Raw genomic sequence first — 12,955 nt, 5'->3', positions numbered from 1 at the left:
TTTCCTTTTGCTTTCCGTTTGCTTGGTACATATTCCTCCATCCCTTTATTTTGAGCCTATGTATGTCTTTGTATGTGAGATGGTCTCCTGAATACAGCACACCGATTAATCTTGACTCCTTATCCAATTTGCCAGTCTGTGTCTTTTAATTGGGGCATTTAGGCCATTTGCATTTAAGGTTAATATTGTTATGTGTGAATTTGATCCTGTCATTATGATGCTAGCTGGCTATTTTGCTTGTTAGTTGATGCTGTTTCTTCATAGTGTCAATGGCCTTTACAATTTGGTGTGTTTTTGCAGTGGCTGTACTGTTTTTTTTTTTTTTTTCTATGTCTAGTGCTTCCTTCAGGAGCTCTTGTAAGGCAGGCCTGGTAGTGACAAAATCTCTCAGCACTTGCTTGTCTGTAAAGGATTTTATTTCTCCTTTGTTTATGAAGCTTAATTTTGCTGGATATGAAATTCTGGGTTGGAAATTCTTTTCTTTAATAATGTTGAATATTGGCCCCCACTCTCTTCTGGCTTTCTGCAGAGAGATCTGCTGTTAGTCTGATGGGCTTCCCTTTGTGGGTAACCCAACCTTTCTGTCTGGCTGCCCTTAACATTTTTTCCTTCATTTCAACCTTGGTGAATCTGACAATTATGTGTCTTGGGGTTTCTCTTCTCGAGGAGTATCTTTATGGTGTTCTCTATATTTCCTGAATTTGAATGTTGGCCTGTCTTGCTAGGTTGGGGAACTTCTCCTGGATAATATCCTGAAGAGTGTTTTCCAACTTGGTTACTTTCTCCATGCCACTTTTAGGTATGCCAATCAAACGTAGGTCTCATCTTTTCATATAGTCCCATATTTCTTGGAGGCTTTGCTCATTCCATTTCATTCTTTTTTCTCTAATCTTGTCTTCACGCTTTACTTCATTAAGTCGATCTTCAATCTCTGATATCCTTTCTTCTACTTGACTGATTCGGCTATTGATACTTGTGTATGCTTCACGAAGTTTTTCTGCTGTGTTTTTCAGCTCCATCAGGACATTTGTGTTTTTATCTAAACTGGTTATTCTAGTTAGCAATTCCTGTAACCTTTTTTCAAGGTTCTTAGCTTCCTTGCATTGGGTTAGAACATGCTCCTTTAGCTCGGAGGAGTTTGTTATTATACACCTTCCGAAGCCTACTTCTGTCAGTTCATCAAACTCATTCTCCGTCCTGTTTTTTTCCCTTGCTGGCGAAGAGTTGTGATCCTTTGGAGGAGAAGAGGCATTCTGGTTTTTGGAATTTTCAGCCTTTTTGCACTGGTTTTATCTCTTCTTCATGGATTTATCTACCTTTGTTTTTTTTGGTCTTTGATGCTGGTGACCTTCAGATGGTGCTTCTGTGTGGACATTCTTTTTGTAGATGTTGATGCTGTTCCTTTCTGTTTGTTAATTTTCCTTCTAACAGTCAGGCTCTTCTCCTGCCAGTCTGCTGGAGTTTGCTGGAAGTTCACTCCAGACCCTGTTTGCCTGGTTATCAGGAGTAGAGGCTGCAGAACAGCAAAGATTGCTGCCTGTTTCTTCCTCTGGAAGCTTCAATCCAGAGGGGCACCCACCAGATATCAGCTGGAGTTCTCCTGTATGAGGTGTCTATTGACCCCTGCTGGGAGGTGTCTCCCAATCAGGAGGCATGGGGGTCAGGGACCCACTTGAGGTGGCAGTCTCTCCCTTAGCAGAGCTCGACCACTGTGCTGGGATACTTGCTGCTCTCTTCAGAGCTGGCAGGCAGGAACTTTCAACTCCGCTGCAGTTGTGCCCACAGCCCCTTCCCTGAGGTGCTCTGCCCAGGGAGATGGGAGTTTTATCTATAAGCCCCTTACTGGGGCTGCTGCCTTTCTTTTAGAGATGCCCTGCCCAGAGAGGAGGTATCTAGAGAGGCAGTCTGGCTACAGCGGCTTTGCAGAGCTGAGGTGGGCTCCGCCCAGTTTGAACTTCGAGGCAGCTTTGTTTGCACTGTGAGCGGGAAACTGCCTACTCAAGCCTCAGCAGTGGTGGACGCCCCTCCCCCCACCAAGCTCCAGTGTGTCAGGTCCACTTCAGACTGCTGTGCTGGCAGTTAGAATTTCAAGCTAGTGGCTCTTAGCTTGCTGGGCTCCATGGGGGTGGGATCCATTGAGCTAGACCACTTGGCTCCCTGGCTTCAGCCCCCTTTCCAGCAGAGTAAATGGTTCTGTCTCGCTAGCATTCCAGGCGCCACTGAGGTATGGAAAAAAAAACTCCTTCAGCTAGCTCGGTGTCTGCCCAAACGGCCACCCAGTTTTGTGCTTGAATCCCAGGGCCCTGCTGGCATAGGCACCCAAGGGAATCTCCAGGTCTGCGGGTTGCGAAGACCACGGGAAAAGCGTAGCATCCAGGGCTGGATTGCAGCGTCCCTCACAGTACAGTCCCTCAAGGCTTCCCTTGGCTAGGGAAGGGAGTTTCCCGACCCCTTGCGCGCTTCCCAGGTGAGGTGATGCCCCACCCTGCTTCAGCTTGCTCTCTATGGGCTGCACCCGCTCTATCCAGTCCCACTGAGATGAGCTGAGTACCTCAGTTGGAAATGCAGAAATCACCCACCTTCTGCATTGATCTCGCTGGGAGCTGCAGACTGGAGCTGTTCCTATTCGGCCAGCTTGCCAGCCACCAACTGCTAATTATTTTTAAGTTGTAGCCTTGATCTCAATATGGAACTACCACAGGGTCAGATAGATTCTCTTGGCACAAGCGTTGCTTCCATGGAACTGGTAGAGGTTGGATTTTATCTTTGCTGTTGTGTGTTTGATGTGCATATAAGTAATTTAGGATATATATATATATATGTATAAATATATAGTATGCAATTTAAACATGTTATATAAATTAAATATAAGTAAATATATATTCACCTTTTATGAAGAGTATTTTTCTACTGTAATAAAGTACTTTGTAATATATCATAAATCAGAAAAATGTGATCAGCCTTTAGCTCTGTAATGATGGGAATTTTCTATTTGCATGCACATTTTGTTTGGCTATTGAATTTGCTCCCCTTCATAGCATCTGTTCTATTAAGATCTTCATTTTTTTCTGAAAAGTTTAAAAGAATTAAACTCTTAATGTTGGTTTTAGTGTGAATATTTGAGTCAGGATTTTAAATCATATTTAAAATGTGGACTATTTAAAATATTAGTGTTATGTGATGGTTACTATGGGACTGAACGAAGGGGGATGAATGCAGAAATGAAAACAAAGATGAAAGGATTTGTTTTAAAGAAGGGGTCAGGGGGCTCCTTGTTTCTAGTTAGCAAAGGCAGCCGTGACCTTCTACAGCCCTTCTTATTTATTTATTTACTTATTGAGATGGAGTCTCGCTTTGTTGCCCAGGCTGGAGTGCAGTGGCACAATCTTGGCTCACTGCAAGCTCCGCCTCCCAGGTTCACGCCATTCTCCTGCCTCAGCCTCCCTAGTAGCTGAGACTACAGGTGCCCGCCACCACGCCTGGCTAATTTTTTGTATTTTTAATAGAGATGGAGTTTCACCATGTTAGCCAGGATGGTCTCGATTTCCTGACCTTGTGATCCGCCCATCTTGGCCTCCCAAAGTGCTGGGACTACAGGCGTGAGCCACCGTGCTGGCCGCCCTTCGTGTTTATTGGGTAGAAAGAGCAGGGAGGAGGAGGTAATTGTTGATCAGCTGCTTGATTGATCACAGGTTCACATTATTGCTGACAGGCTTCAGATATGCCTATTCACAAGAAACACTTGTGCCTGGGTCGTGACTGCCCTCAGCATTCCTTCTGGGTGGCAGATGCAGTTTGTCAGTTTTTCAATATCCTGCTTTCATGAGTAAACAGTTTGCTGTTTACTCATATGGCCTCCATTGGTATACTGAGTTGATCACGACCCTCATTCTTTCGGCCTTCAACAGTGTTATATATTTTTCACTGCCTTGGTGACTTGTAATATTTGCTTTCTCTAGGATAAACTATCACAGAGACTTGCTCTTCTCCATGATTGAATGTAATTTAAAGAGCTGCTGCTTCTGTTTGCTTCACTTGCTTCTGAAACATTCTTTGTGTTTATAGATAAGTTGTACTCCACTTACACTAAAAATACTATATATGTCAGAATGCTTTTTTGTCTATACACTATATATAATGCTTTCTTCTGCCTTGCTGTACTTTTCAATACATTAAGAAATTCCAGGGAGTTTCCATCTTGACAGATTTTATATATAGTTCTATATATATCATATGTAAAAGTGTGAGGGATGTATTTTTGACAGAGCTAGCATTAGCTTCTTGTATATTAACCATCTTCCTCAAAAGTTAGATCAAAAATTCAGCATCAAAGTACTACAAAGTACTTTATACAGAATGAAGTACAGAATAAAAGTTTTGGGATTTTAAAAATTCAAAGTAGTTTTAAATCTGTCTGCAGTGAGATGAGATGCATAAAAATAAAAGCAGGGAAACATGTTTATTTAATGTTTACATAGTCAAAATCACCTCATTTAGTGTCATACAATGGGTATGACCTATTTTTGTTTTGTGTTTTATGTTTTTGTTATCCAAGCAGAAATGCAGTTGACTTTAATCTGTATTTATCAGCTTTTAAATTTAAATTAGTTTTAGAATTTTCAACCAGTAATTTAATGACTATTTAAATTCCTTAAATTAAAAACAGTTCCATTGATAATATTCCTACTTAACTAGAAAAAATCTGCAACATTAAACCAGAGAAATTAAGGTTTGTTCAGTTTTACAATTTTCTCTTTGCTAAATATCATTGTTAAGACTCCCCCCAAAATTTAACTTTTCATACTTCCAATGAAATTGTGAAACACATTTTAATGATTCTCCTATTTCTACTCAACCCTTATCATGCTGTATTTGTATTTTATTTTTAGTAGAGATGGGGTCTCACTATGTTGGCCAGGCTGGTCTCGAACTACTGACCTCAAGTGATCCTTGTGCCTCGCCCTCCCAAATTGCTGGGATTACAAGTGTGAGCCACCACACCTGGCCTGTATTTTAAAAGGAGGTTAATCCACATGGTATTAATATAATTTACTTATCATACACATTTTTTCATATGATTGTTGATTGATTTCCATGACTCTTAACCTGTGTTTTTAAACCAACTGACAAAATAACAATGAGAACAAAACTGAACCAACTCAAGTTGCATGTACTAGAATTCCTGGTTAAATGTGTTCATTCTTTTAAAACAACTCTTTAATAACTGGAAAAAATGAAGTGCACAATAAATACCTTAAAATGTTTTGCTAAGACATGTAAATTACATCCAGCTCAATGGAATTTGGGAGCATAACATGGGGTTATGGGGGTGGGACACAAAAGTTATAAGGTTGTAAAGAAGAACAAATTCTGGAAGGCCAGGATCCTTGAGTTTAAAAACAAAATGACCGGTTGTACTACTTGTCATCTCCCCAGGAATACCTTTATTTTACCCAGATAAAATTAACAAATTAGCATGAGTATGCAATTTTCTGATATAACATTCTCAAATGTGGAGAAGTGATGAAGTTTTATTTTAGCAAGTGTACTACTAATCTAGGTTAAGTAAGTTAGATCTTTTTTTCTTATTTACTGCAAGATTGATCCATGAACAAATTCCAATATTTTGTGAAGTTCTATCGAAGAGCAGATCTGTTTAGAAAATCTTGTCACTGTAAGTCATGAAGGCCTTCAAAATGCAATTGCAGAGAGACTTCTCTGCTAAGTGTTCACTATTCATATATGATGTTTCCCGCCATGTATGAGAACATGTATGAGTGAAGAATATATTCACTGGTTAATGAGATGAGAAATTATACTTTTTATAAATTTGGGTTAATCCTATTTAAATATGTTTGATTTAAATATGATTACTACTTAAATATGATTACTGAATGATTGTGACTTCCATGCTGGAATCTTCTATTTTGTTTATAATTGATACTTTGTCCTTTCTACTTAAAAGGGTAAGTTTGTTTTTATTTTAGCCATAGAAGGGATTATGGCAGACTAAAATATCTATGGAATATAGAGTTTTCTTATTTTGCATTGTTAGAAATTGTGTAGTTTCTGTTCTTTTGATTTTAATAAACATTGTTAAATTGTCAATACCACTTACTTAAATGTACATGATTTTGATCTAAAGATAACTGCTCATGCTTTTAGTTTATAGTCCTATCATACTTGTCTTTTAAAAAACATTGATAGACACCAAGTTTTACTTTTAGATTCATCTATTATCTTACAAATGTAACAAGAATTCCTTTCTTAGAATTTGTTCTTAAGCCAATAGCACCACTACCTGTGAACTCTTAGTTTTTAGTATAATTACATTTCTAATTTGATAATTGATTTAATAATTGAAAAGTAGTACATGTCAGACTATACTGTCATGAAAAACAGACATCATAGCACCTTTCATTTACCTTCAGCTTTAGTTCCCCATCAATCTTATTTTCTCCTGATTTTTTCTTATGTATTTGATTGTGTCATTTACTTCAATATATAAGGTCAAATGCTCAGAAAAGTGTTGCTGTACCTTCATCCTTTAGACAATGTGGCTGACAAAAATTACTTCCCTACTCATATGCTTAGACACCTGAAATCTTCCACCTTCCTGTGAACCATTTTAGGTAATCTTTATGGCCTGGATTATTTTGCCTGGTTAATTTATTACCAATTGTTGCTGCAGAGAGGAAACAGGAGTAGGAGATAGAACAAGTGATTATGATCAGAGATGAGTTTGCTTTCTAGTTTAGAAAGTTACAGGAAAGGACCATCTGGACTATCTGAACAGAAATTTAAGGGTACTAGCTATCTGTGGATAAAGTAAGAACCTAAGATTGCTAGGATGCAAAGAAAACAACAACCAAAAACTGAGCTTAATTTGCTATAGATTAAATGAAGCTAGTAGATAACAGCTTCAAAATGAAGTCTAAATTGGCTTTTGTGTAGATTGTAGAGGAAAAAGCCCTGGTTCTGAATTACAGTGATTTCATGTAAGGTGTAGACCTAGCTCTGATACTAACTTCTAACTTGGATAATACTTTACGCTTTTCTGGGCCTTAGATCCCCTTTCTACAGATCTTTTCAGAGTACATTGATTGCATTACCCCAAAGGGTAATAGAAAAGAATGAAGGGAATGCACTGAACTAGTGAAACACTGCAATTACCCCAAAACTCACTACCATTACCCCCAAAATAATTCTAAATGCAGTATTATCGTGTTATGGATCTTTGCATTTTTTTTTTCTCCGAAGACATAGAGAACATTTAGTTTAACCCCACCTCCCATTTTACAGAAGAGGAGAGTGAACAACAGACAGATTCAGATCCACCACATTTATTGAGCACCTATTTATGTTAGGAACTGATCTGGACTTTGATATATTATAGTTTATTTAATCATCAAAAGAATCCTTTGTGCAAGGCGGGGTGATTGTTATGTTGATTTTTAGAGAACAGGAAATAGGCTGACAATTTAAGTAGATGGTATGGATTCATACAGCTGGGAACAGCTGGGATTTGATCACAACTATGTCTCATTTCAAATCTAGTACTCATCCCACTATATCACACCTTGTCTTAATCCCCATCCATAATGCTATTCGAAGTGTATCATATGCTAATTTTATTGCTGAGACAGACGATGAAAACTACTAATAAAATGATTGATTGAAGGTAGTTCATCCAGAGACAAACAGGTATTTAGCAGAATGCTTCAAAGTGAGGATTGGTTCTTTTTTCCTCCTTGTGAACTGTCAGAAAAATAAGACTTTCCTTCCTTAGAAATAACAGCGGTTTTTCCACAAGTTAACAAATGGAATCAATTTGTTACAAAGTTAACTAAGTTGTATTCATACTCAAGCTTTTCATTTTCCACACTGGAAAATGCTCTCAAGCAGGAAGATTTATTGGTAAAATAGTCCAACTGAAATTTCCAAAATGAAATCTGTCTGTTGTTATTGCCTATATTCTTGTAGATATACTGCTTCCTTACTGTAGTAGCAGGTACAAAGTTGTTGAAAGTGCCTTGCTACAAATAAATGACTAAAGTGCCTGTGGTACTTAATAACTAGTTTATACATTAACCACTAATCCATTTTGTCTACCAGACAGCTGAAAGCCTTCCAACTTCAGTTAGAAAAGTCCAAATTGAATGTTAAAGGGACATTTATTCGTGTAAAATGTATTACCTGGACTGTTTTATGTTCTTAAATTTTGTAAGGGAAGAAAAAAAATCTTCATTTAATATGTTGCTTGGTCATTAAAGTTAGGTTCCATATTCCAAATGAAGGTTCATAAAATGAACTCTATATACATATTTCTTAGAAATCTTGCTCAAACTTGATCGTGCTGGAACTTGCTATGTTTAGCTTTTAATTTATCAAAATGACATGAAATAATTGTGAGGAAAAGATAAAAACATGAAAAAAACATAGCATAGTGATTTTGCCACTTAAAGGGACTTGGGTGTTGAAGTAATAATTAACAAGGGTTTTCTCTATGGAATTTTGACTATTGTTTAGATTCAATCAGACATAAAATCTAAGAACCAATCTGGGGTTAAATGAAAAGGAGAGAGCAGTGATGGAGGATGCTTTTCTAGGTAAAGATGGGGAAAAGAAAAATTTCAAATTGTCATAATCTATTGAGATTTACTAGCTTAATATTCTTTTTTTGGGCCCCTCCAGGTGGAAATGCCCACTTACAGAATAAGTAGTTTTGAATCTGAAGCTAAGTTTTTCTTTTATTTCTATGTGTGACACTTATTGTAAGCCTCATAAAGAATGAGCATTGCTTAGCTAGGGTGAGGATAGTGACATCATCCCACTGGTAAGAGACCAGACATTATCTTGCTTCCTTTTAACTCACCAGGAAGGCCTGGACCCACAGAAAGATTTTTGATATAAATCTCCAAATAAAACCATACCTGAGCCATCCTAATTCTTCTGAGCCTGGGTATATGAGGGTAGAGGGTGAGAGAGAAGTTCACAGTGGCAACACTCATTGAAGTGGAAACTTTTCACAGTATCTATGTATTCAGCACCTGCGATGCACAGAGCTCAAAGTTATTTCACTATTCTGCCTAGAAGAGTGTTTCATAATTCAAAATATTTAAATATTTTGTTTTTAAGGGAAGGAAAATGATAGTCAACATATGTGAAGTACCAGATATATAGCTATGTACTATTTTACCTGTGTTGCTTCATCTAATCCTCCCAAATACTTCAGGAGGTAAATATAATCCCATTTTACAGATAAGAAAACAGACTCAGAAGCTGTTACTTGAATAGGTAACAATTTTTGAACACTTACTATGTGCCAAACACTAGTCTAAATGTTTTGCACGTACTAACTCAATCCTTATAGTTGCCATTTTACATATGAGAAAACTAGTAAGTGGCAGGGATGAAATTTGCACCCAAATACTTCTATGTTCTTAGGAACCTAGATATACTCAGGCCACCTCTGCTAAAAATGATTTATTATAAGGATATGTGGAGAAGCACAGAGGGTGGTACACCATTTTGATAACCGTGCAAACAGGTGTCACAGAGGGTGGTACACCATTTTGCTAACTGCAAAAACAGACTGCTTTGGCAGTCTGACAAGAGATCTGGATTATTAATAATTCTAATAAATGTTCTCCTCAGAAGCTGATGTCTGTTGCTTCTGTCTCTAGAATTACAGCTTTGTGGTGATGTAATGATTACCATCATCAACTTGCTCTGTTTCTTCTCAAGTCAGCACCCATTATTGACATAACCAATTTCTCTTTTAAACTCTATGAGAGAGGATCCAATGGGATTATCCCATGAAGGCCCCAGCAGCCCACCTACTGGGTAAAGTTCTCATGCTAGACTGTCTCATAGCCAGTCAAAAGCCCATTATGTGTCTGCAGATGTGGGATGGTCAGCTAAGAACACCTCAGAAGAGTACAGTGAGTATGGAAGAAACCTTGAATGTCCTGGCGTGTACATTGTTTGACCTCCTGAGCCCATTTTTATTATGGTGTACTAACATTTCTATGGCACTGGATTCTTACATCATTTCCATTAACTCAGTAAATTATCCACCTCCTAGATCAGGGCCACAGGACATAAGTTTGTCTCCAGTGTCCCACCTTTTCCTTATAACACCCATTGCCCTACTTTCATCAACATTCCCTCATGTCGTGTTAGAGTCCATTGCTTTCCTGAGAAAACAACTAATGTTTGTTGGGTGCTTACTATGTACCAGGTGTGTCACAAACTTTATGTCGTAATTCTCCCAACAGTCCCATAAGGTAAGATATTATTCCCACTTTGTAATAGTCTGGACCTGAGGTTCATAACGATACAGTGATCTCAGACCTAGAGAGTGAAAGAGGCTGGATTTAAAACCAAGTCTGTTTGGATCCAAAGCCCATAATGTTTACACTCTGCCAAATTGTCTCTGAAAGAGAGGCGTCTGCCAAACTCACTAACAGAGATGTATTCTGCAGGACAGTTTGGATTTTAGGTAGTAATAGCAGCTACCTTTTTTTTTTTCCCAGCATTTGTTATGTTCTGAGCACTGTTTTAAGCACTTACTAAATGTTATTGCTAATCATAATCCTGGTGAAGGTATTGCTTACCCTTTTTTACACATGAGGAAACTAAACTTTAGAAAAATTAAGCAACTTGACTAGGATGAAGAGTTAGTAAATAGCCTAGCCCTTATTGGAGCCTTGGCTCTTAATCACTAGATGTACTGTTTCCCATTTTAAGGACTCAGAAAACAGCAATACTTAAACACTACCAGTAGAATTTGAGGCATAATGGCTAGGTTTATAAGATTTTTTTTAAGTGAGAGATTGTAATGCTTCTATTTATAGGGTGATCTCTGTCTAAGGTTCTCTATTTTGTGGAGATAAACATATCAGAAACACTGTCTGTTACCCACCACTACAACCCCAATCTTTAAGCCCCAGTGCAGCAATGGAATGACTTGATACTCACCTTATGCAGGAATAATAATCTCCTCTTTGCAGCCCTCTGCTTTTTCTCCTGGAGCAAGTCATGCTGGATAACCATAGGTGCTGGGTCTGACCAGCTAGGAGTCACTGCTCTTCTGAGGATGGCAGACTGTTAGGGTCTTTGGGGTTGAACACACAGTTTTATTGTTTTAAGCCTTCTTTGCATGAGCAGGCTCTGCTCATGTAAATTACTACTGAGAGGTGGGGGCTGAGGGTTGCCCTTACTAGGGCAAATACATCAAGAGCCTGTAAGGTAGCTGCTTCTCTACAGTAGAATGATTCAAAGCGAAGTGGTCTCAGATCATTTCAGGTCCTTGGAGTATTTGCTATTGACTGAGCTGTCGTTTCCTACTTAGGACCTGGAGCTATGCTCGTGTAGACCAGCGTCTTAGTGTCCTTAAGGGTCTCGAGTACTTGTAAATCTTCTACTGAAATCAGCTCACTAGGAAGGAACAGCAGTGGTCTACTCAGGGTCCTCCAAGAAGCCTCCAATGTATAGATCCCTACAAAGTGTTACTGTTTCTTCTCTGGCTCTTGAGCTATCCCCTCTGAACAGGAGAGGAGGAAGCAGTGGCAGCCAGCTTCCTTGGTGGCTTCTTTCCTCCATGCGAATACCCAGAAAATTGTGTTATCTGTGAATATCCAGGCCTCCTACCCCCTCATGGAACAGATGGGGACATTGAGACCCACAGAAGGGCATGCCTGATAAATATGCTCTATCCACATCAAATCAATGGATTTTTGTGGCTCCAAGATATGAGGTATGGTAATATTTAATTTGACGACATCAACATTCCTTTTTTTTTTTTTTTTTTTTTGACACAGTCTTGCTCTGTCGCCAAGGCTGGAGTGCAGTGGCGCAATCTCAGCTCACTTCAATCTCTGCCTCTGGGGTTCAAGCGATTCTCCTGCCTCAGCCTCTGAGTAGCTGGGATTACAGGCATGTGCCACCATGCCTGGCTCATTTTTGTATTTTTAGTAGAGACGGGGTTTTGCCATGTTGGCCAACTTGGTCTTCAACTCCTGACCTCAGGCGATCTGCCCATCTCAGCCTCCCAAAGTGCTGTGATTACAGGCGTGAGCCACCACGCCCAGCCAAGAGTGCTTTTTATTCAGTACATCTTTTCTGGTGTGTGAAACTTTACTAACCTTCAACCTGTTTTTCTCATGTGGCTAAGGATTTATCTCTTATTTCATCATCGTCATCATTGTCATTACTATTATTCAAAAACTTGAATTTCTCTAACACCTACTAATTTACAGCATGCCTTCACATGTGCTGTGAAAATTCAATTTCACAACTCAAAAGAGGGAGTCAGGACAGGATATTATTAATCTCGTTTTATAGATGAGTGTCAGGATATAAAGATATTGAGCGATTGCTCCACCTGTGGAACTAAGTTTCTAGGAGCCTCCACCACTTTACTGCTCTAGAGAATATTGGCATGCTTTGCCTAAATGCCACTCTAGCAACCAAATTATTTTACCAACTATGCCACCAGTCGCATTGCCTGGCTTTCCACTATTTGAGACTCATTCCTTTGAGCTGCTGCTTTTGCTACAAATTCCTTGAAAAAAAAATATCCCATTAAGCAGTACCTACCACTCACACATTCAATGCGATTTTTTTTTTTTTTTTTTTTTTGAGACAGAGTTTTGCTCTTGTTGCCCAGGCTGGAGTGCCGTGGCAAGATCACGGCTCACTGCAACCTCCGCCTTTCAGTTTTAAGCGATTATCCTGCCTCAGCCTCCTAAGTAGCTGGGGTTACAGGTGCCCGTCACCATGCCCGGCTAATTCCAGAAAAGTAGAAAGTATGCTGCAAACACGTTTGCCAGCCTCCTTATTGGGTTCGCAGCCTGCCTTATCCCTTCCAGAATTGATGACTTCAGTAGCTGTCAGGGTTGGGGCAGAAATTTGTCAGCCTTGGTCTATTTGAACCTCTCCTTATTTCTGT

General features: G+C 39.0%; 1 pseudogene; it reads left to right on the top strand.

Moving 5' to 3' along the window:
• LOC129475345 (charged multivesicular body protein 1B2-like) overlaps positions 1 to 3,998 on the top strand; it is a 68,970-nt pseudogene extending 64,972 nt beyond the window's left edge.
• The last annotated feature ends 8,957 nt before the right edge of the window (positions 3,999 to 12,955 follow it).

Source organism: Symphalangus syndactylus, chromosome X (assembly GCF_028878055.3).
Source record: "Symphalangus syndactylus isolate Jambi chromosome X, NHGRI_mSymSyn1-v2.1_pri, whole genome shotgun sequence".
Taxonomy (NCBI): Eukaryota; Metazoa; Chordata; class Mammalia; order Primates; family Hylobatidae; genus Symphalangus; species Symphalangus syndactylus.
The sequence above is the reverse complement of the archived record's forward strand: the minus strand, read 5'-3'. Positions and strand labels throughout refer to the sequence as shown.